This window comes from Toxorhynchites rutilus, chromosome 3 (assembly GCF_029784135.1).
Source record: "Toxorhynchites rutilus septentrionalis strain SRP chromosome 3, ASM2978413v1, whole genome shotgun sequence".
Taxonomy (NCBI): Eukaryota; Metazoa; Arthropoda; class Insecta; order Diptera; family Culicidae; genus Toxorhynchites; species Toxorhynchites rutilus.
Window position 1 is genome coordinate 166,579,272 of NC_073746.1, and position 26,142 is coordinate 166,605,413.

Genomic DNA, 26,142 nt, shown 5'->3' on the forward strand with positions numbered 1-26,142 from the left:
TCATATAGTTAGTGCCATTTAGTTTCGAATGACTGATCTCATGGTCCAAGTTCGAGATCGTGTCCGAGGGACAACGGGATCCAGCAGCGGGAGGCTCCGTCGTTTGTCGTTTGCATAATTTTCCTTTTTGGCTGAGATAACAGACATCACGAGAAGAGTGGAAACAGTTCAACATTCGCTGGGAGTGGCAGTGGTCTTTCCGAATGGATACATTATGTTTTGATAGCTTTGGTCATTGAACTAATATGTTGTCATTTCATAACAGTTAGATGACGATTTGTGTTATTTTATTCCATTAAACATACGCAGCGTCGGAGGGGTTCAACAGAAACATGGCATCATTATTTCCTCAGAACGTGATATTGTTTGATATTGATATTGTTTATTATACTAATGAACTGTCTTTCTACGATTAAATTTATCCTACAGAAAATCTGAGAATGCGAAAATAGGCAAGCGAAGCTTGTTGTTGCTTCGGTAGGTTATGATTCCGAGCAAAACTAATTGGAACCTATTACACGCTTACGACACGCATATAAACTACTTTCTTATGCATTTCAATGTGATAATTAAAACTTATTCAGAGCAAGAACGAAGGAAGAATAATTTCGTCACATACAATATAGTGATGATGAGACTAAATGCATATCATGGTGATCAATGATGTATTAAAAAATCCTCGGATCATTAGCAAGTCTGATTAAATTATAGCCAATCTGGTGGAAATTAAATTATCAGTTAGCTCCCAAAACCCACTACCGAGGCTTCTACGTGAGCAACTGAACTTCATCCACGGCACTAAGTAATTAATGAACATGCAAACACCTTAACAGCTTTGGTGTGCTTGAGGAGGATATTCCGTGATGCCGAAGGTTTGAACGTGTGTATGCGTTCGCAAATCAAATTACAACATCCGAAGATGGCGAAATCCCAGAAGGCAGTAATCCGCGGTAGTGGTTTTACGTCCTAAAGCAGCCGCGAACAAACGATGTGTTTACCTTCGCCCCGGAGGAAGTAAACATCCATTTGGGTAAGAAGTTTGAGAAGCTCGTGAAGCTTCTTCGCTCGAGAAGCTCAAACTGTGAGTCGAATATTGTTATGGATGTGTCGTTGTGTATTGTTATGGATGACTATGACGGAGTCGGTGAAATTTCTGGCGCACTTCTTGATAGACTCTTAGCTCCGCAGCACCAATAGCGTGCGATATGTGGCGGATATATTTGCAGTTCTGTCCAAAAATTTACCATCGAAAGTAATGAATGTGATAGCGAGTACAAGTTTTAATGGGATTGTGATTGGATTTTTATTTTATTAGGAGAAGTAAGTGCGGGTTTCGTCTGAGTTGCAACCTGTATCGTTTACGGTGAGGTCAAATTGATACGCTACTGCACAGATTCGTGTTCAATTACTGATTTGTTACAACAACAACAGCTAGAGGAGGCTATTGAGAGAAATTCCGTCGAATGTTGAGACAACTATTTGCATTGTGCAATTCCAAATGAAATCGAACCAAAAATGCATATTTTAAAAACTTTTATTTTTGATTCGAAAGAAAGTTTGTATTCCGTTTGGGTTGGAGGAAATATGAGTTTTCCATAGTATTTGGGAATTTTTGTTTTGGAACTCAAGTGTAACTTTTGAAAAGGGCGTATCGATTTTAGTAAGAGAAATCGTTGATAATTTATATTTCAAAAACTATAACTCGTACCGAAATAGTGTCTCAAAAAGAATTATAGAGCATTGCACAATGGTCCAGGAGATGCATTTAAGTGGAAATTAGCATTTAGAGCTCGACAGTTATTCTCTAGACAAAAACTGTCTTAGACAAAGTTGTTACATATGATAGAGCGCTCATTTTTATGTTATCAAAAATAAGGGATATGGGCGTGTCAATTGTGATAATATGTACTTTACTGAGTCCACAGGATTTGGAATGTTCAACAAATTTTTTAGCACCTCACACAGTCTTCAGTATCCTTGCTCAGTATATATTGCTGAATTGGCAGCAATACACTGGGCGCTGGACAGCGTCGCCTCACGACCTGTTGAACACTATTACATTGTAACGGATAGTCTTAGCTCTGTCGAAGCTATCCGTTTAGTGAGGCCGGAAAAGCACTCGCCGTACTTCCTTGAGAGAATACGAGAAATTTTGAGTGCTTTATCCAGACGCTGTTATGTCATTACCTTTGTCTGGGTCCCTTCACATTGCTCAATTCCGGGTAATGAGAGGGCTGACTCATTAGCAAAGGTAGGTGCAATTGAAGGCGAAATTTATCAGCGTCAAATCGCCTTCAATGAATTTTATTCTTTAGTTCGTAAAAATACCATCGTTAACTGACAACGCAAATGGAACGAAGATGAATTGGGCCGGTGGCTCCACTCAATTATCCCTAAGGTTAGCCTCAATCCGTGGTTCAAAAGTCTGGACTTGAGTCGGGACTTTATTCGCACCTTCTCCCGACTCATGTCCAATCACTGTTCGTTAGACGCGCTGCTTTTTCGTTTTAATCTTGCCGACAGCAATCTCTCCGGTTGTGGCCATGGTTACCACGACATCGAACACGTTGTTTGGTCGTGCGAGTTGTATCTTGTCGCCAGATCGAATTTAGAAAACTCCCTTCGGGCTGGAGGAAAGCAGTCCAATGTGCCGGTGAGAGATGTGTTGGCTCGGTTAGACCTTGATTACATGTCCCAAATATATGTTTTCCTTAAAGCTATCGATCTTCGAGTGTGATTGTTCATACATCCTTTTCCCCTCCTTTTCGTCCTTCGCGAGCTATCGGTTCCCTTCCTACTAACATTAGAATAAGTTAAATTGTAAACACATATTAAATGTAAGGATAGTTTTAAGAATTGAGTGCGAAGTGTCAGTGTGAATGAGAATGTGAATGTGAATGTGAATGTGAGTGCGAGTGTAAACACACATCTCCTTACATCCCATCCTTTTCCTAATGAAAATGTGTCACCCTTCTAAACTCGAGTCGACCGCGAGTAATCGGTTTCCTATTTCATTAACCATAGAATTAAGGAAACAACATGTTGATATATGCTAGTTGAAATATAGTTAAGAGTTTGGCTCCATTAAACTTATGTAACTGAGCCTGTAAAAATAATCGGATTAATAAAAAAATAAGGTGACCAAAATTGTCGATGATAGATAGATATAAATAGAAGTAAACCTGGTTCGACAATGTTGTAGTCTCAGTTGTTTGAGATATATTTGTAGAACAATTTTTTTTTCGATCTCTGGAAATAATCGATATAGCGCCTCTTTTCTAAGTTACGTTAAGGTCACCATGAAGAAACTGTTTATTGCTCTAACTTTTATATTTCAAATTCTGCATATAAACTGTCTTCAAAAGCTTTTAGAACATATTAATACAAACATTTTGAAATGCAGAACTTGTCAATATCTTAATTTCACTCAAAGTTATTGATATTTCTCCCCAAAAAACACACTTTTTTCATTTGTTTGTCATTCTTTCTGGGACAAACATAAAAAATCTTTGTTGACAGAATTTGGAAGAACAAATTCACTCTATGTAATATGTGATTTTCAAAACTATATATTTTTTTTGAGTTTTTGTATGAAACCCTATCTTTGGGCAGGATTAATATATTAACAAATTGCGCATCGGAAAGCTCTTGTATTGAAAAGCTCTAAAAGTCGTACGAAGACAATTTTGATGTAGATTTTTAAATATAAAAGTTAGAGTAAAAAAACCCGTTTTCATGGTTACCCTAATGCAACTTAGATTGAAAGCGCTAAAAACAACTTTGTGGGAGATATTTATTCTTCAGACAAAAACCAACTAAGTTGTTACATATAATAGAGCGCTCATTTTTGTGTTATCAAAAATAGGGTGATCAAAATTGTTGATGAAATAAATAATTTAACTTTCTTATCTTGATGGATACAGATAAATATAGTTCGACAATGATGTAGCCCCAGTTATTTTTAACAACTTTGTAGAGCAAAGCTTTTTTCTATCTTTTAATATAAAGGGTGTGTCACATCAAATTGCATCACGGAAAAAACGCTGTAGAAATTCGCCCAGTAGACCGATCCTTTTGAAAATTTTAGACAGTAAAATAAAAACTATTAAACAACTTTTGGCATTTTCTTTTTATTCATACTTCGAGCCCAAGCCCGTATGCTCGCACCTTCCTCTTTACCCCGTCCATAAGGTTCTGTACAACGTCAGGTTGTAGTTTTTTTTGAACAGAAATCCATTTTCTCTTGAAGTCCGCCTCCGATTTGACAACTTTTGGGTTCTTCCGGAGGGCCTGCTTCATAATCGCCCAATATTTCTCTATTGGGCGAAGCTCCGGCGCGTTGGGCGGGTTCATTTCCTTTGGCACGAAGGTGACCCCGTTGGCTTCGTACCACTCCAACACGTCCTTTGAATAGTGGCACGAAGCGAGATCCGGCCAGAAGATGGTCGGGCCCTCGTGCTGCTTCAATAGTGGTAGTAAGCGCTTCTGTAGGCACTCCTTAAGGTAAACCTGCCCGTTTACCGTGCCGGTCATCACGAAGGGGGCTCTCCGCTTTCCGCAAGAGCAGATCGCTTGCCACACCATGTACTTTTTGGCAAACTTGGATAGTTTCTGCTTGCGAATCTCCTCCGGAACGCTGAATTTGTCCTCTGCGGAGAGGAACAACAGGCCCGGCAGCTGACGAAAGTCCGCTTTGACGTAGGTTTCATCGTTCATTACCAGGCAATGCGGCTTCGTCAGCATTTCGGTGTACAGCTTCCGGGCTCGCGTCTTCCCCACCATGTTTTGCCTTTCGTCGCGGTTAGGAGCCTTCTGAACCTTGTATGTACGCAGGCCCTCCCGCTGCTTGGTCCGCTGGACGAATGAACTTGACAAATTCAGCTTATTGGCGACATCCCGGACCGAACTTCTCGGATCACGTCTAAACTGCTTAACTACGCGCTTGTGATCTTTTTCACTGACGGAGCATCCATTTTTGCCGTTCTTCACCTTCCGGTCGATGGAAGTATCGGTTCTCGAAGTATCGTTTTAGTACTCTGCTGACCGTGAATTGGACGATTCCCAGCATCTTACCGATGTCCCGATGTGACAACTCCGGATTCTCGAAATGAGTGCACAGGATTAATACACGACGCTCTTTTTCGTTCGACGACATTTTTCCAAATTTACGAAAAATTTACTGTGAAGCATGGCCAACGTGATCTATACACTCTTATCTGATTATAAGCGAAAGCTGAAGATATAATTCCTAAAAATTAAATTTCTACAGCGTTTTTTCCGTGATGCAATTTGATGTGACACACCCTCTAATCGATTTAACGTTTTGTTTGTACGTAGCATTAGGTGTATAACACAGCGATCAAATACATTTGATTTTGTAATTTTTCAACCAAGTGTAATTAGCAGGAAAGCTTCTGAAGATTATTCTTCCCCATCAGTAGGATATTTCCGTATTCAATATTGTATGCGTACGCAATCGATTCTTGCTCTGTCGCCGAAAGTTTCGAGCTCAGAGAATTCATTCCCCTCTAGTTTGCCTTCCAAATTGCCATCGTAAACCACACCTTCTCTCGATTCAATCACACACAAAAAGCATAGTTAAGCGATATTCTAGTGGTGAGACACATTCATTTTTCGTGAGGACATCGACAAGACAACATCGTTGCCTAACGTGCTGGAGGAGGTGGACGGCGAAGGATCGACACATACACGCGCAGAATTCTTTCCGTTTGGATGCCATTCAGCATCGAGAAAGATCCGGAAAGATCTAATCATTGCTGGAAAATAATCTGCCAGTTCCTCTGGGAATTTAAAAATACATTCATGTGAAAGAGTTTATTTGAATGTTTTCTATCCATGTAACACTGTGACCAAATACATTTGGTTTTGTGATTTTTCAATCAATCGCAATTAACAGGATAGCTTCTGAAGATTATTCTTTCTCATCAGTAGGATATTTCCGTTTCCAATATTGTATGCGCCCGCAATCGATTATTGCTCAGTCGCCGAAAGTTCCGAACTCAGAGAGTTCATTCCCCTCTAGTTTGCCTTCCAAATTGCCATCGTAAACCACGCCTTCTCTCGATTCAATCACGCACAAAAAGCATACTCAAGCGATTTTCTGGACGCATTCATTTTTCGTGAGGACATCGACAAGACAACATTGTTGCTGAGGGTGCTGGATAGCGAAGGATCGAGATCTGCCCTGAAACGCAAGCAGTTTGTTTGAAACTGTGAGGGAGCACAGAAAAGCCGATCCTTCAGGAGAAGAGAAGGTGACCATCGAAACAGCCGCTACACACACACACATACACGCACGGAATTCTTTCCGTTTGGATGCCATTCAGCATCGAGAAAGATCCGGAAAATAATCTGCCAGTTCCTCTGGGAATTTAAAAATACATTCATGTGAAAGAGTTTATTTGAATGTTTTCTATCCATATCCAACACTGTGACCAAATATGTTTCAATCAAGTGCTATTAACAGGTGGTTATCGAATTAGCATTAACCACTGGTGGGCTTCCAGTATCGAGGAAAATGTGGAAATATCTAATCGTTGCTGGAAAATAATCTGCCAGTTCCCCTTGGAATTGAAAATTACATTCAAGCGAAAGAGTTTATTTTAATGTTTTCTATCCATAAAATATCCATATAATACATTTGGGGTTCTGATTTGTCAATCAAGTATAGTTAGCATGAAAAGCTTCTGAAGATTATTCTTCAGAACAAGGTTTTTCGTATACTATATTGGATGCATAAAACCTTGTGCCTCCAACGTAACGCTCTCGTTTTCGAAGTCCCCCAAATATTCATTTATTCATTCATTCAGAATGGATTTAGATTCAACTTCAAACAAATGATCTCTAAATCAACGATAGTCCTACGTCACCCTTGCGGTTATACCATAGGTATAACCCACTTCCTGTTTTTTTATATTTCCAAAGAGTGGTTAGGTAAGGGAGTAAAAAGTGCCCCCAAACCAAATCACTAGCTGTATGGCAAATATTGTAAAGGATATTAAATAAGAAATTTTGGCGGTTTATTTGAACCCCTATGTGGTTTGACGTAGGATCTATAGTGAAAAACGTACTTTTTCGTTTATTTCACGCCATCCTCAATAGATCCGAGATAACATTTGAAAAAAATATAGAATGTGCATCTTACCACGGTGTATCAAGAAAAATTATCAAAAAAATATTTCATCAAAAATTTTAGTACTAAACAAAATATTTAAATTTTGAAATTTTTTTTTGGGATTTAGAGATTTAGTGCTACTCTAATTCATATTTAAATGTGCTTTTACGGCTTTTCAAGATTGATAAATATCTTCAAGCTGTTTTTTAACATAATACACAGTACAAAAAAATGTTATAGATTTTCTGGCATTTCGAAATTTTGAAAAAAAATATGACTTTGAGACAACAAATCCGATTTGTTTTTTTTTTATTTTAATCTTTCAATTGAAAACCACGAATACAATAAAATAATCGATTTCAAAAAAATAAAAATAATAATGCAGACAATGAAGAAAATTATTTTTGTGTCACACAATTATCTTAAAAATTCAGGAAAAATTACGCCACATGTAGAAAAAAGACACATACGAACGAATTTAAATAAAAATTTGAGCAGGAGTGGGTCTCAAAGTTATATTTTTTTCCAAAATTTCGAAATGCCAGATGCTATAACATTTTTTTGTACTGAGTTTTTTTTTTTAATTTTATATTTATTATTAGATATTTGAACGCATTTAAATAAAAATTTGAGCTTGAGACCCACTCCTGCTCAAATATATAGTTATATTTGTTTTCAAAATTTCGAAATTCCAGAAAATTTATAAATTTTTATTTGTACTGTGTTTTTTTATTTTATTTTTATTATTAGATATTTGAAAAAAAAACAGTTTGAAGATATTTATCAATCTAGAAAAGCCGTAAGAGCACATTTAAATATGAATTAGAGTAGTACTGAATCTCTAAATCCCAAATTTTTTTTTTTCAGAATTTTAATATTTTTTTTAGTACTAAAATTTTGGATGAAATTTTTTTTTAGTGAGGTATTTAGTTTACCCAACTGCAAGTGAAATTATTAATAGCACATACTTATTTTTGATAGCCACTGATCACGAAAAGTGACGAACAATCGATTATATTCTTAAGAATTGATTTCCTAATCAGGTATGATTAACAATTTGATGAATAATTAATTTAGTTTCTCATAAAAATAAAACCCGCAGTGCGAACTAGGTCACAGCTAAGAAAGCAGTTACCGTCCGGCAGTAAATTTCGGACTGCATTGAATAGACGGGCACCAATGTGAATGTTGAATTAATCACTGCTATGAACTATTATTGAAATCAATGTAAATCGTTACAGGAAAATTTAATACGTCCTAATAAAGAAGTATTCAGGTTTTGGAAACCACGTCTTGTTACTTCATCGGTAACACCCATATTAGCTATTCAATATAGAATTATTATACAAATTATTCAGAATTTCCGAAAATCAAAAAAATAAATACTCCGGATAATCGAGTCTGACCTGTATCTCGAGAAAAAATCAATAAATAGGGTTATTTCTTATAACTTTATTGCCATAACAGATCATCCTAAAATATATTCTCTTCGCTGCGATTTGCAATGAGTTATCGAATCAAGTGTCCAAATAATTATTCGTATTTTATTCATTTTCACTCCATACCTGCTATCTTATTTGAATTTAATATTCAGCTTTAAAGCTACCCATTCCCCATGTATTGGATGGTTATCGATGATTTTCACGAGCTTCACCATAAAAACTTGTTTTACTTCCTGACTTCCGCACCAAAAAACAGGAATGATTTAGAGGCAAAAGTATTCCCACAAAGTACGTACTTAATCCTTCGAAATCGAATAGCGCCCTAAATGCATCGTATAAGGTGACTTGTTACCTCGTCGGTTACCCAGGTGGGAACCGTTGACCTCGAATCGTTATACCAGGCTACATTTGCGATACAGTAACTTTTTCACGCCAAGATTTATAGCCGCATCACACAGCTCCACTCAACGAAGCTCTTCTTTATTCCGACCTTATTGGTTTATCCCCAATGTTAAGCGGTTCCTTCCGTTTGACAATGTTTTTATTTTATAATATTTTACAAGACGAAGCCAGCTTGTCGATTCCTTTTCCATCCTGTAGAGCAGCTGGAGAGCAGTTTTGGAACGTTTCAGACGATTCGAATCCCGCCGTAAGCTTTTGTTCGCACCCATTTATCCACCGAAGGGACCTCTGTACATTTTAATCGTCGCTGTATCAACACTTACCTCCCCACCCTGTATGACTTTCCGTATGCTCGTGTGCTTCCTTTTTGGTTTGGGAAATGTTCGCTTTCGCCTAAACGGATTTTTCTTAGCTTCCTTCAGAAGATGCCAGATCCTGGATAAAGTCAGTGTTCGTGTTATCGAAAAAAAAGAAAACAGACACTACATCGTCCTACTCTCAATGAAGGGAACTCCATTAGCTCTGTGGGAGAAAAATAACACGGAAAAGAAGATGAAAGCAAACGCTTGCGGGATTTGGTATTTCTCCCGCGTTTGCAATCGTTATAACGATTGCTTTAATTGTGATAAATCGGTGCCCTAGGCTGCTGGAGGCTGCTGTTTACACCAATCGTTGGATATTTGGTGTTACTCATCATTAGCACCCGCCGAGGGATGCCAGGCACCTTCAGATTTATGGGTTCACGACGGATGAATGATGGCTCATTGTTTGTCGGATGCTTAGAAATGGGCACATTACGCAATAAACGAAGCGATTTGGAATGAAGATTGACGACTGGCTGTGTTTTCAATATGTGTTGTGTTAAAAGACGATTTGATGCGAGACTTATGACTTCTTGGGCCATCGTCGATTTGCCTTTATCTTTAATGCGATAAATCGGTGGGAGTATTTGTATTCGCGACGTGACGCCGTGTTTTCAGACCTGTGTTTGATCATTTTCTATACTTACGCGAAAATCATTAGTAACATATGATATTTATTACACTATCTCCGACTTTTTCAAACTTTTTGCATAAAGTGACAACTACCCAACATTGAAATTCTCATTATCATATGATAAATTTCATTGTGACTGACATTTTAAGGGTATATAAAAAAATGATATTGTTCCAAAAATCAAAACTCAAAGCCAAACTGTATGAAAAGAATATTGCGATCGAAAAAGTAGTTGGAAATTCAATGAACTAGAATTTTATTGTCATTCTCTATGAAAAACGCTTTTTTGTGAGATCATTGAAGTTATTATGCTCGTTAAAACACAAGAAACTAGGAACACGGGTATATATTCGTCTCATTCCAGCTTACTCGTATAGTATTTTCAATTTATAAACCATCAAACGTTTTCATATTCCGCCAAGATCTCCGAGATGCAAACAACAAAACTAGTCATTGTTCTTATATGGAAGTGACCTCATCGTATTTTTTCTCTCTCTTTCTCTCCTCATTTTCAGCCACTCTCAAAGCGATTCCCATTTGCGTTCGACGAAATTGTTGCAAGGTAAGTCAATTTAAATATAACCCCGAAAGTAATCGGTTTGTGTTGTTTGCAGAATTTGCCCAACTCGAGACTTCATGCTTCACGGGAAATGAACACAATTTAGCATCTCCACACACACACACACACCCAGCGAAAATCTTCCTAAAGGTGTACCTAAAATCAAACAGTTTCGAGGGAAGGCGCGAATTGATTATGAATGATGAAGCAACTTTTGCACGACAAATTTCAAGCGGATAATCTGCATGAAATGTGTTGTTGTTATTGTTATTGTTTTCTTCTTCTTCTTCGTCGTTTCATTTTATTGTTCAGTCGCTATTTGGCGTGACTGACGATGCTAAACGGTTCACCAAATGGCGACGTGTTGTTCACTTTCCGTCGGTAATGGCTCAATAAGGATTTTTTTTTGTGCTGTTCACCCCAGCGGGAAGAGGTTAATTGAGTGGGATTTTTGGACGGTGTGAAATTGCTGCGATGAAATCAGACCCATGTTGGGATTGACACAAAGTGAGCCGGTTTATTTTTTTCCTTTTTGTAGGTTGCAAAATTGTCATCGAAGTGATGGGTGTTCTATTCAAACGTCAATGACGTGACAATCGTTTTTTGGTGGATTGCGATGTATCCTGTTTCTACGACTCTATGATCCTCATTGTTGCGAATCGAGTTATGGTGATTCTATTTTTGTCTCTCTCCCTTTGATAATGTCAAAAACATAGTACAAGGAAAGTTGATTTTCCAATCGTATTCTAGTTATGTTCAGAATAGAAATAGTAGAAATAATTATTTCGTAAATTTTCTATACCAATCGAGATGATTCAAAACAGGCTATAAAATTTATAAATATCTGTTGGTAGTGTTCGGTTTTTCGACATGAAGAAGAACAATTCATAATATCGTTTGCCATTCGAGTCATTTCTGAAAAGGCAAAAATTGGGTGAATAATGCTCTGTGTAAATATGTAAATATCTGTTGTGCTCTGTTTATTGTAGACTTGACTAGCTTGATCACCATGACTACAAGTGACCACCACAAGAATATTTTTTGAGGATAGCTACTCTATTTAAAATATTTTTTGTTCATTTTTCGAATATCATCGCCCATTTGCCTGAAACCATTTGATGATATTTTTCGAGTTAAGACTTTTTGTTCAAATCTGAATGGAGTAGGAGTAGCATATGTCAAGGACTTATGCATCCGGATTCCATTGATAAATTTCATGCCAACTCGACTGGCCATTCGCAGCACCATCTCAGGTAGCAGTGAAACGTTGTGGGTGTAAACACATGAGTCTTTTTAAGCCACTTTGCCTACTTGAAAAATTTAAAAAAATAGACTATTTACTCTTTGAAAAGGTTCAATAAAAATTTCTTAATTTTTTTCAAAAAATATAACTAAAAAAAAATAATGCCTACAAAATTCTAATCAAGGATGAAATGTAGAAAATTGTTTAAATTTTCATAGAAAAAACACCAACATTTTTTTTCAAATTTCGTTGAAAATAAAAAAAATTAAATTAAAATTCATTTTTCTCAAAAACGTATTTTTTTAAATCTCTAATAAAAACAAATGCATTGCTCATACAGTTTCCAATAAGTCGTCCATACATCAGAAGATGGGCACTTTTACAGGGAAAAAGTTTTTCTGACAACAACTTTTTCATGTTTTCTTTGAAAAAATTACAACTAATCCTAATTTTGTTTAAAGTCAAGATAGCGATATACTGTATTCGACAAAGTTTTAGATCTTATTACAATATGAACTTTCGTCGTAGACGTCAACTTTCTATCTTTTTTAGTTTCTGGAATATAAGGCATCTTTCTATGGGGACTCCTGAAAAAATTATGTTTTACTCGTAACATTTTTGTATGTAAATTCTCGCGGTTGACATGTTCTTGGCATATCTATATATGTAAAAATCTCGTGTCACGGTGTTTGTTACCGAACTCCTCCAAAACTCTCGACCGATTTTGATGAAATTATGCACAAAACTTATAGGAGGTTGTGTCCAAGACACGACCACTTTGTTGACGTAGAACTACGCTATTATTTTGTTCAAGTCGCTGTTAATAACTTCGGATATTATTATACACACACTTACCTCCGCTTTGCGCTTGGTGGAGATAGTTTTGCTACTGTCATGTTGAGTTGAATAGACTTTGAATTTCTTCAGTTCATTAGTATCTAGCCTTCAAAAAGGCCCTTGTAAAACTCTACTCTTTCCTCATATTACTCCTCCACCCCCATTGCCTTGAGAAAGGCATTCAATTCCTTACCGTCCAACTCGCCCAGCAATTGTGTTGTCCAGTCGGTGTCCTCACTAATGATAAGGAACAAGCGATGTTCATTGCTTCGTATCTAGAACGATACCGAAAGTTTGCCTCAGCGAGATCCAATATTTATGTTCCAGGCAAAGATATTCCTTCGTTTCTCTTCTTATTCTTTTCTTTGTTCAAGGTGACTTTAATTCATTCCCCTTCGTTGATCGCCGATGAATTGCTCGTTATTGACTGCATGGGTAGGGAAGCTCACAATCGAGCAGAACAAATGTACGGGAAAATGGAAATGGGAAAGTTTTATTGACGTAGGGCTACGAAACTATTTTATTCATTCACTCGTTCCTCACTTCGGATATTATTTTAGAATGCATCGAAAAAAAACTCTTTAGTAGGAAGTTTTGGTGACGCTGAAAAGGGTCAATGGTTTTGTAGAAGCAGTTAGAAATGCTTGATTGATGATTCATTCTTGTCCTCGCGAGAATAATACACAAGTCAGCCATATCTTTTTTTTTTTTTTTTTTTTTTTATAGAGGTGAGGAACGCTCTTCCAGCCTTATCTGGGAAGGGATAACCCAGACGTCGAGTGGGGATCGCACCCACAAAAACCAAGCCCTCTACTCGTAGCCTCATTCCCCCCGGGACCACATCTAGGCGACTACTTCAGGGGGCGGCTGTGCTCATGCACTTCACGAGTTTTCAACGCAAACTAACGTTGATCCTTCCCTTTTTCTCTATATTCTTATTCACCATTCGTTGCTTTCTTTTGCGCTTATGACCATTTCGTAGGCATCCATTTACCCGTCGAGACGTGCACCGATTAGGAAGCGCCCTCCAACTTAACGCGCGTCCCGTCACAGTCACCCTCGCAGGATTTCTCTTCCCAACGGAGCGCCGATTAGGTAGTGCCCTCCAACATGAAAGTCAGCCATATCTAAATTTGTTTCTTCGTATCTATGTACGCATTGAACCGAGTTGACACACAGTGTGTCACAGGCGATCAAATACTGTTTCAGTAGCAAAATCATTCCACGTTTCTTAACTACATCAATCTACCTTTGTAGAACCAGTAGAAAAATCTGATTACTAGTCTACATCTGGATTTTTTCTGGAAATTCAGGGAAAACTACGGAACTTCTTTTCGGCATTTAAGTCGACACCCTGACCACGAACAAAATTGTCATATTTAGTGTTCCATGAAGCTTCACAAGTGTTTCGCGTACTTGACGGAATCACAGTAGGTTCATTCTTATTGATGCTGACGGAATTTTGAAAGAAAATAATGCGGTGCAACATTTTTTTTTGTATTGACTTTTGAAAATGCTCCGCCGAGAAAAAGATCTGGAAACCCCTGGACTACAGCATTGTAGATTCGGTTTCACTGATTCACGTTATCATTGAAGTCGATTTGGTCGATAATGGTCGCTCGATTCAAGGTTTGGGTTAGAGTGCATTAACTCGAAACATTCTTGTCATGCAAGTAGAGGAATTGTTGATAATTGACTTAGCAATTTCTCGCTCGTTAGAACCGACTTTGAACTTGAAAGTTTTTCGTTTATCAAGCAATTGTACAATTAAACTGAGAAATGAGTTCTCCAAGCAGGGCCTTGAACGATTTATAGATCATTCGAAGTCTCTCCAAAAAATTCAGAGATTCAGGTCATGCAGCAAATTTGATTCATTATAAATCGCTGTGTTGATTTTGTGGATAGTGTCCTCTTATACTTCTAGCTGAGCATCCATTGAAAGAGTTCAAATTCAAAGCCCACGTAGAATCTTAAAAATTTTCTCTAACGGTCGTAAACGGCTGGCTAGAAATTCGAGCGAAGCGTTACAGAACTAATCACGATGTAAATTTCAATTTTGTACGCAAAACAATCCAAATTTCAAACGATCACTGTCGCAAAAGTTCTTTCTCTAAAACTTATTTCCCATTCCGTCTATTGTAAACGGTTTGATTGAGCACATTACATCGCGTAATGCTGTCTAGCATTTAAGCATCCTTTCTTCGCTCTATTCTCGGCTGCTGGGTTCGTCTCGAGATGCGAGAAAGGACATCCTGAAATCGCGTGGGCCAGGTGCTTACTCGAATCTCGTCGTCTGAGGGGTGGATGGGCGCGAGACAATTTTAGGAGAAATTTTCAATTTATTTTCATCGAACCGATCAATTTAATTTCCAAGAGGTGTAACAGGGGGAGGATTGGAGCTAAATTCCATTTCGGTAGGCAATCTTAGAAACGCTATCGTAAAGATATTAAATTTGCGAACCGCGAAGCGGGCTTTTCTATTTTCGTTTTCGAACGACTTTTTCGGCGTCATCTGTTCAATGTTTTGTTTGACAAAGTGATAGTTCTTCCCAGCGATAGCTCCACAGAAGAGGACGCGACGTGGAACAGCTGTCAATGTAAATGCGATTTTCTAGATGACGGCGTCAATTACCCGATTCGTTTCCATTTTTTGAAAGTGTAATGCTGGGTAATGGGTGCGGAATAAAATGCGCCTTTTCAATTGAGCTCATTTCTCATCAAGACAAAAGTTATGAATCGTTCGTTCTGAGAGTCGCGTAAGATGTTGTACTTCTGATGCGATTTGCGATTAAATGCTCCTCTAATTTACTCCATTTACTCCAAAAAACGACTGAATGTGTCAATATGAAACGTTCATAGATGTTTAGGAAATACACTAGGCTAAAAATTTGCCTTCAAACATTATAACTTACTGAGATATTTGCAAAATTACAGTGGATTTTGCAAAGCACTATAAAAATCCTGTTTTTGGCACTTTTTTGAAATCGATGCAAAAAAATTTTTTTTTTCGTCAAAGTAACAAATTATCCTTGTGCATAATTTATTGGAGTTTTCAAAACTGCCTTCCGATTTGCGGTGCTATGTTTGTTTATTGAATTATTCATCATCATAGACGAAGGGGTAATTTTTCATACAAACTTAAATATCTCTTAAATATCCTACAGAAACGTTACACACAGCTATTTATGAAAAATGCAAATTCAAAATGGCGCCATATATATATTTTTTTAGACTTTGATCATGTGTACGTTATATCGAGGTAAAATGTACGTTATATCGAGTGACGTTACCTTCGTTACGTCGAAGTTTACCTGTATATAAGTTTTTTCTAAAACTCATGAATATGAGTTACAGATGAAAGGGTTTGGATAGTAAAACAAAGTAATTTATAAAAAATTCAAATCCAAAATGATCACCACTACAAACAGTGAAAAGGTGATTTTTTTATCAATACCCCCTCAATATTGGAATCAAATGAAATCATCGAAATATTCCGAAGAAGGTTAGGTAAGAAACAAAAATTAAAAAAACATACATTTTTTGAAATGGTTTTAATGTAGAGAAGTATACTAATGATACAGATAATTTACTAAAAACTAGAAAATAAAATAAGTAGAATGAACTTTTTAAGTTAAACGGTTTAATTTACTAGAGCTAGAAAATTATTTGGCAAGTAGCAGTTAGTAGTTATCACATCCGTCCCTTCATTAATCTAGGGCAGTGTTGAGACTAAAATAAAATCGTGGGGTATATGATGAAAAAACTAACTGTGGATAATGGAAATCCAACGTTTATTTCCTACCTAATTTTCTGCGGAATATTTTCATGATGTACTGTATTCTGTTAGTCAAGTTATTTCATTTGATACCGATATTGAGGGAATTGCAAAAAATACTTAGTCGACCATTTATTGGCGGCGACCTTTTTGAATTGATGTTGTTTATTATGGTTCGTGTTCTCCATGTCAAGTCATTCAGCCATTTTTTAGCTTTGGCCAATTGACTTTTTCAAGATCATGAAATACGTAGTACAGTTATATCTCGATATAAGGCAACCTCGATATAAAGCAACCTCGATGTATCGTAACTCGATATAACGTAACTTTTTAAGATGCCTTAGGATAAAAAATAAACAATACAGAAATAGTTTTTGTAGTTTAAACTATTTCGAATGAATGTTTCTAGTAAGTTTAGAAATAAGTACCGTAAAATGGGGTAGCATTGGTCTTTTTCTCAATGTTTTGTGAATATGTCCTATCTAAAACTAATAATATTGTGTTTCATATTTTCAAAACAAGTACTGTCCTTGTTGAAACGGAAGGAATAAAGCTAACATTTTTTGAAACATTTAAACATATAAAATAAATATTTCACGTTCAGTCTTTATTTTGGATGTCAATCTGGATAACGAAATTATTTAATAAAGTTGAATCAATGTAGGTCTGGAATATTCCGACGCATATCGATACATGGTTGAATTTGTACTCGATGGACATTTCACAAACGTAAACAATGACGCCGATCGGTACATTTAGCTGAATTGAAACATTTCAGGAAATATGTTTATCGGTTCGTGTTACTTTTACCTGAATTTATTTCATTATTTTTTAATAAAAAAGGAACTTGTGGAAAACGGATGTACGGATTGTCTTGTATTATAGTCCATGACAATTTCTCTTATGAAAGACGCATGCCTCCAACCTGATATTCTTGGGCGATCCTTTCCACTTGGTGTTATTGTGGCATTTTTTAGCATAACTGTGAACATGTTTCAAGAACAAAATTCAGATGCTTATTATTTATACTACTGAAAGGAGCTGCAAAATAAACTCTAGCAATCCATGCGCTCGATTCACTGCTTGGATTTTAATGACCACCAAATTTAGAATCGATCGCAAACATGATTCACATTTTGTTGATTTCGTTCGCTAACTATTATTTTCATTTGCCACATCGTTGAAAAAGTCCTAAAAGCTGTGTCGTGAGTTTCGTGTATAAGGTTTTCTGTTTCGTCTCTTTTTTTTCATTTAAAGATCTCGAAGACTATGATGAGCTGTTACTCTCAGAATATTCGTCGCAAGATATCTTATATACTCCAATAAAATTGCCAGCAAGACTGTTTACGTTTTAAGAACTTCTAAATAGCCTGATTTAATCCTCGGGTCTAAAAAGGTTGCAATTAAGTGATTCTGATCTCCTCCTAACTAGTTGAATCCTTATCAGAAAAAAGTCACAGGAGGGTTGTGTCCGAGACACGACCGCATAATTGACGTAGGATTCCGTTAGGCTATCTGTTGATTTTGGATATGTTTGAAGAATTACATAGTTGAACTCTTTGATAATGATTTGGTGGCCCTGAAAAGGGTCGTTTTGTTTGGTTGTTGGGTATTATTTGTTCACTCCACCAGTGTTTACCGAGTGATGATGACAGAAGGATGGTAAACAGTAAAAGATACTGAAGTGTAACGAGATATGATGAAAACCACTCTCTGTGATCCTAGACGAGATGCTTCTCCTGTGATATATATAAATGAAATAATGAAAAAAAACTCACCAATGTAATATAAGATGATTACCAATACCAGACACAATTATCAATTCTTCTCATCAGTGAAAACATGTTACTTTAATATAGAGGAAACATATTTAAAATTGAAAAGGTAATTGTCTTTTATAATTTTGACTTTCTGAGTGTTTATTCAACGCAATGCGAATTTTAATTGGACTAACAACACCTAATACTATATGTAGAGCATATGGGAAATCACTTTTTCTACTATTTCTTCACTTTTCCAATTTTTCTCGCCGTATAAACTTTCCTTGGATGAAAACGAACACTACAAAACAGACAGCTTAAACCAAACGACCCGTTCTCGAGCGGGAACACACCTTGGTTTTTAATTATGAAAATTGAAATAAATCTTTTCATATATCAAGTCATTTAAAACACAACTGCTACCATATAAAATTTTACACTTACACTTGTACTGAATTTTTCACAATACATGATCGGTCATTGATATGAAATTTCACGAACATTAAAGCATTGAAGTTCCAGATTTACTTGCTTACTCGCAACACAGAAATGCCCCCGACTTGCATATATTTGCAATGTCGATTTCCCCAGCTTGGTTTAGATGTCTCTGTTAGGGAACACATTTCGGTGGGAGCAAAAGCTCCTCCTACTTTTTATGTATTTGCAATGCCGAATTCTCCCAGGCAGCTTGGTTTTGATGTCTCTGTTAGGGACCCGCCTCATGTGTCGTCAATTTTGACCAATAAGAAGTGGGTATTTCCGCTAGGATAGGGGTTGAGATTTTTCAATTGTTCGATAGTTAGTTTCATGACATATATTATTTTCTTCAAAATAAAAAATTGTTATGGAGTGCCGAAATCGATTGACGCAAAAATTTCATCAATCCATCATTAAATGACTGAGCGATAAGCGTTTGAAATTGGACAATTTTCACGATGTACTCGATTTTCAATTTGTACCCCAATATGTTCCCGAAAGACGTAATCCTACGTCAAAAATCCTGTTGAAGATTACTTGCAAAAAATTTGAATCTCTATTAAAGGATATCCACGGAAACGGAAAATTTATTCATAGTTCATCATTTTTATCTAAAAATGTGTTTATTTCTTTTAAAATGTAATCGTCTATTCGCTTCATGCACACATGCAGTGTCTTCCAGTTTCGTATTCGCAAATATAAAGCCGAATATCCGACTGCCGGCTATCCGGCTATCCGGCCAAAATACTGTCCGTTTCATCACTGATACAAATTTCACTTCATTTTTTTCAGACCTTTTCCTCTACTTAAAACATGATCATCTACGAAAATTATCTTAATTGGGCATGAGAAAGATTTGTAAAATACTGCTGGGTGATAGAAAATTATTTTTTCCACATTTTGAAGTAATCATGAACAGTTTTGCATCAATCAAAAAAAAAATTTTTTTGTTTCGATATAACGTAACGAGAAAAATAACAAAGTTGCCTTATATCGAGGTATAACTGTATTATAATGACAATAGAATTTAAGGTGTCTACCAAATTTCAGATCAATCAGTCAACAGGAACGCGTTTAAATTTCTATTAATGTGGGACAACCCTACAAACATTCAAACATACATACCAAGAGGTCGAGCTGAATGAAACCATTTAAAAAGTAATCAGTTGTTTGGGGACTGCGGCCATCTTGGAATTGGATTTTTCATGATTTGCTATGTTCTACTAGTCGAAAACTTCATTTTGATACCCATATTGAAGAGGTTTTGAAAAAAAAAAATATGGCGCCATTTTGTGGTGGCGGCCATTTTGGATTTGCATTTTTCACAAATAACTGTATTCTACTAGTCAACCCCTTTCATTTGATACCCACATTCAAGCGGATCTGATAAAATATGTAATCTGACATTTTGTAGCGGCCGCCATCTTGGATTTACATTTTTCATAAATAACTGTGTTCTATTAATCAATCCCTTTCATTTGATACCCATATTGAAGCGGTTCTGAGAAAATGTGTAATACGCGGCCCCCATCTTGGATTTACATTTTTCATAAATAACTGTGTTCTATTAATCAATCCCTTTCATTTGATACCCATATTGAAGCGGTTCTGAGAAAATGTGTAATACGCCATTTTGTAGCGGCCCCCATCTTGGATTTACATTTTTCATAAATAACTGTGTTCTACTAGTCAATCTCTTTCATTCGATACCCATATTGATGGGGTTTTGAGAACATATGTAATCCGCCATTTTGTAGCGGCCGCCATCTTGGATTTTCAAGACCATCGAATATGCAGTTTTATAATGACACCAGAGATAAAGATGTGTTCCAAATTTCAGATCAATCGGTCAACAGGAAGGGGGTTAAAGTTTTATTAATGTGGTATAGCGCTTCATGCAAAGTTACAAAGTCACAAACATACAAACAGGTCAACCTAGATAAAACCCTTAAATAAATAAGTGCAAATCATAATTATAATACGTTTACCTAGAGAAAATTGTTTTTTTATGACTCGATTATCCGGACGATTCGATTATCCGGAGTGAATAAAATCAATACTCCGGATAATCGAGCCCGACCTGTACCATGTATTTTTGCAATCCCCTCAATGTCGGTATTAAATGAAATGATTTGACTAATAGAATACAGTACATCATAAAACTATTCCGAGGAAAATTGGGTAAGAAATAAAAAAAATTAAGAAAAAGTTGAAAAAGGTTATATTATACAAAAATATGCTAATTATACAAATAATATACCAAAAACTAGAAAATAAAATTAGTAAAAAAAACTTTTTAAGTTAAACGGTTTCTGTAATTAAACATAATAGTAATACGTATAGTGTACTAAAAGCTAGAAAATAATTAGGCAAGTAACAGTTAGCAATTAGTGCACCCGTGGCCGAGTGTTTGGCGTCTCACATTATCATGCCGGGTGTTTGGGTTCGATTCCCGTTCTGGCCGGGGGAATTTTTTCGTCAGAAAAATTTCTCTCGATTTGCACTTTGGTCACGCGTATTTTAGAGCTTGCCCCTCGGAATACATTCGAGGCGTGTTATTTGGCTTAAGAAACCTCAAATAAGTATTAATAAATGACGCTAGTTAATGCCTACGTTGAGACGGCAAAAGTTCCACAGAGAACGTTAACGCCATTCAAGAAGAAGAAGCAGTTAGCAGTTATCATACCCCTTCCTTAATTAAGCAAGGACATTGATGGGACTAAAATAAAATCGTGGGGCATGTTGTGTTCCCATCACCCGCATTTAATGGTTTCATTTTGTGCCCCGCGATTTTATTTTAGTCTCATCAAAGTCCTCGATTAATGAAGGAAGGGGTATGATAACTGCTAACTGCTACTTGCCTGATTATTTTCTAGCTTTTAGTACATTATCCGTATTATTATTATGTTTGATCACAGAAACCGTTTAACTGAAAAAGTTTTTTTACTTATTTTATTTCTAAGGAAACTCACGAAAAATATAAATTCGCTATCCACGCACCATCAGACGTGAAATTTGCTAATCAATCTCTGAATAACACGATAAATTCCCTTCCGAATGTAAACAATTGCTCGCATAATTCGATTCTAACCTAATGCATCACAATCTAACGAACAGCAATAAACATGTCTGATGTCGACACAGAACCGTCTAGAACAAGGCTCTAGGGATATAATGATGGCAGAGCTCGATAATGCTACCCAACGAACTGTATCGATTTCAGAGATCATTTGTGCCTCATCGAGCATGTCAACTAGAATGGAACAGAGCGCTGAAGAGCTCTTATCCAGTAGCAAAAATATGTTTTTCATCCTCGCCGTCTGTCAGTGGGTTCAGGATTCCATTTTCCGATTGGCTTCCGTCGGCAATAGACCCAGGAAACGGTAACAGCGGTTGACGATAAGAAGCACTTTGGTAGCTAGTGGAGCATAGTTCCACAAGTGGCACTTTTCTCAAGCCTTTTTTGAGACGGGTTTGTCGGCGAGCTGGTCCAACAAGCCGGGTACCACTATTGATTGATGTTTTTTTCTTGTTTCCCTGTGAACATCAAGAATAGTTCGTGTTCGACGAGTTGACTTAGTATGAATCCTTCGTTCCTCTGTTGGGTTGGTGGATTAACATCATTGACACGAAGTCTACGCGAAAGCGCACATCAATGTTTATTTCAATTGGATACTTTTAACTAATAAACTTGTTTTATTTTATGAACAATCATATTAAATTTTTATCTCGCAGTTTAAATAGCATCGTTAAATTTCAATACAGCATGTCGGCGCGCCGTTTTTTTAATCGTATAATTCAATTGCAGCGATAATTCACCCTCTCATGAAGCATCTTGCCATAGATCTTGTTTAATGACAATCCCACTTGATGATGAGTCTCAGAATTTCTCGCTAATGACCCATAAATTAAACTCAGCAGCTTGTCAGGGAAACGACAATTAACAAATCCGTCCATCAAACGTGTTTAATATTTTCCTCCCTTTGGGACACGCAACCATAATGTATCCCCTCAATGCCATAAAAAAAGGAATATGCGATGGAACGGAACTCTTTTGTGTGATGGACTTTTTGAGATTGCGAGACGCGCGAAGTGACATGCTAGCCGTTTCTGCAATTGAATTTCGCTCCCCCTTATTATGCATAATCTCCGCATTCATTGGGGCTCGTTACGTAACATTGGAAGCAGATCCTGTTGAAATGGAACGAAATAGAGAGGGAAAATATGCATAATATCGAATTGTGTTCGCTGCTCAGTTTGATTAAAAACAAATAGAAAGCATCCAAGTGGAGCGGATTCGGGACACTTGTCACCCTCAAGAGCAGTGCCAAAGAGAGTAGAAGTGGAGTCCTTGAATTGTGTTCCGTCCTGAAAGGCAATGCTGTTTTCTACATTGTCTATTACGAGGTTTGACGTTGCTCCGATTCGATGATTATATTAAATGTTATTTCTAACGAATGTTTTTGTATTCACATATGATGTTGTTTGAGTTGAAACTGACTTGGGAATTATACTTATAACATTACAGATAACGGGTGTTGTTATACAGCCATTCCATGCCAAACCGATACAGTGGCTCTCAGATTTTCGTGGCAAGTGGTAGTTTTGTTCCTTTTCGTAAAATACTAGACCCGTTTTTTTTTTTTTTAATTAGGGTACCCATTTCCTTTCTATGGTGGTACGAAAAATTCACTTTTTCAGATGATCGTTACATCAAATTAAAGCCAGTTAGTTGTTCTTTTTTGAAAAAAATACTACAGGTCGGACTCGATTATCCGGAGTATTGATTTTGTTTCACTTCGGATAATCGAATCCTCCGGATAATCGAGTCATAAAAAACACGAATTTTCTCTCGGTAAACGTAATATAATTATGATTTGCACTTATTTATTGAACGGTTTTATCTAGGTTGACCCGTTTGTATGTTTGTGACTTTGTAACTTCATATGTAGCGCTGTACCACATCAATAGAAATTTAACCCCCTTCCTGTTGACCGATAGGTCTGAAATTTGGAACACATCTTGATCTCTGGTGTCATTATAAAACTGCGTATTCCATGATCATGAAAATCCAATGGCGGCCGCTACAAAATGGCGGATTATGTATATATTTTCTGAAATTATATCTGAAATTTGGAAGACACCGTTAATTCTACTGTTATTATAAAACTACGTATTGCATAATCTTGAAAAATCAATTTGGCCGTTGCTAAAAAATGGCTGAATGACTTGAATTGGAGAACACAAAACATAATAAACAACATATATTCAAAAAGGTTTTGGAATCCCTCAATATCGGCATCAAATGAAATGATTTGACCAATAGAATACGGTACATCATGAAAATATTCCGAAGAAAATTGGATAAGAAATAAAAGTTGTATTTTCATTATCCACAGTGTTTCATCATTTTTTCACGACTTTATTTTAGTCTCATCATTGCCCTAAATTAATGAAGGAACGGATGTGATAACTACTAACTGCTACTTGTCTAATTATTTTCTAGCTTTTAGTACATTAAACCATTTAACTTAAAAAGTTTTTCTTTAATTATTTTATTTTTTAGTTTTTAGTAAATTATCTGTATCATTAGTATACTTCTCTACATCCAAACAATTAAAAAAAAAAAATTTATTTTTATTTCTTACCTAATTTTCTTCAGAATATTCGGTATTCTATTAGTCAAATTATTTCATTTGATACCAATATTGAGGTGATTGCAAAAAAATACATAGTCGACCATTTTGTGGTGGCGACCTTTTTGAATTAATGTTGTTCATAGTGTAGTGGATTCTCCAAGTAAAGCTATTCAGCCATTTTTTAGCGGTGGACAAATTGAATTTTTCAAGATCATGGAATATGCAGTTTTATAATGACAATAGAATTAAAGGTATGTTCCAAATTTCATATGAATCAGTCAACAGGAACAGGTGTCAATTTTCTATTAATGTCGGACAGCCCTACAAACACTCAAACATACATACAAACAGGGCAAGCTGAATGGAACCATTAACAAGTAATTGTTTATTTGGGAACTGCGGTCATCTTGGAGTTGGATTTTTCGTAATCTACTGTGTTCTACCAGTCGAGCACTTTCATTTGACACCCATATTGATGGAGCTTTGAAAAAAAAGATGGCGCCATTTTGTGATGGCGACCATTTTGGATTTTCATTTTTCATAAATAACTGTGTACTAGTCAAGCCCTTTCATTTGATACCCATATTGATCTGAGAAAATATGCAATCCGCCATTTTGTAGTGGTCGCCATCTTTTTTTTTGCATTTTTCATAAATAACTGTATTCTACTAGTCAAGCCCTTTCATTTGATACCCATATTGATGGGATTGTGAAAAAAATATATATGGCGGCATCCTGTGGCGGCAACCATTTTGGATTTGCATAATCGAATCCCGGATAATCGAGTCTCCGGATAATCGAGTCCGTCCTGTATATGTTTTATAGTTTGCATGGTCTCCAGACCAATTGCGCTATATTTTTTTATATTTTTTCCTGAAAATTGAGCACTTTTTACATAACATAAAAATCAGAGATGTGAGACTACTCGCATAGGTCTAGTCTAGTCACATAGGAATATTGAACGAAGACTTAAAACATGTTAAAATTGCAAAATAATAACTCAAAAATGGAAAAAACATCTTTCTGATTATAGAATATGTTAGGTAAAAAAAAATCTCAGCTCTCAAGAAAAAAAATCTGAAAGAATACAGCGCTCTTTATCTTTAACAGATTGGTGTTTTCTCGTTTTTGAGTTATGATTTTTCAAAGTTAACCGATGGTTTGAAAAAACAAATTTCCCTCTTTTTTCCACAAAAAAATCATTACTTTTCAATTACGGGTCAATTACTGGACCGATTCACATGATCGACATATCAAATGGAAGCTTGTGTTTAGTTTTCTTTAAAAAAATATTTACTTTTTCGGAAAAATTTTACTGATACTTTTTCAAAAAAAATGGATTTTCGTTTTTGTAATTATTGATTGAGTAAGTTTTTCATACCTTTCTCGGTTAAAGATAGAGGGATTATTTTTTATATTTTTTCTGGACAGCTAAAGTTTTTTTACATTACAAGTGTTATAATAAGGTTCAAAGAAGCTTATTGGCTTCAATTCAATATGTCGATCATCTAAATCGGTGCAAATATTATGATTTTTTTTGCATAGACACATTTTTGGATAAAAGGGAAAAACATGATTTTTCGGACCACTGGTTAACTTTGAAAAATCATACCTCAAAAACGAAGAAAAAACCTCTCTGATATCTATGTAAGAAATCCTTAGCTTTCAAGAAAAAATATAAGAAAATATGACGCCCTCTATACCAAAATCATGAAAACAATAAAAAACGACTACAATCAATAACTGTGAAGGGGGTCTCCGTAGCCACATTGGTTGCGCGTTCGCTTAGTAAGCGATCGATCGTGAGTTCAAAACTCAGGGCCCTCATTGACCATCTTTGTGTTGTTGCAGAATAACTACGGCCACGCAACAATCAT

At 36.3% G+C, this 26,142-nt stretch overlaps 1 protein-coding gene across 3 annotated transcripts in view; it reads left to right on the forward strand.

Moving 5' to 3' along the window:
- The window catches only part of LOC129779502 (uncharacterized), a 247,500-nt gene that overhangs the window by 40,341 nt on the left and 181,017 nt on the right, over nt 1-26,142 (forward strand). For all 3 annotated transcript variants that reach the window (XR_008743682.1, XM_055787007.1, XM_055787008.1), the window contains exon 2: nt 10,491-10,537. The gene's annotated coding sequence lies outside the window, so the exon portion shown is untranslated. The remainder of the gene's footprint in view (nt 1-10,490; nt 10,538-26,142) is intronic.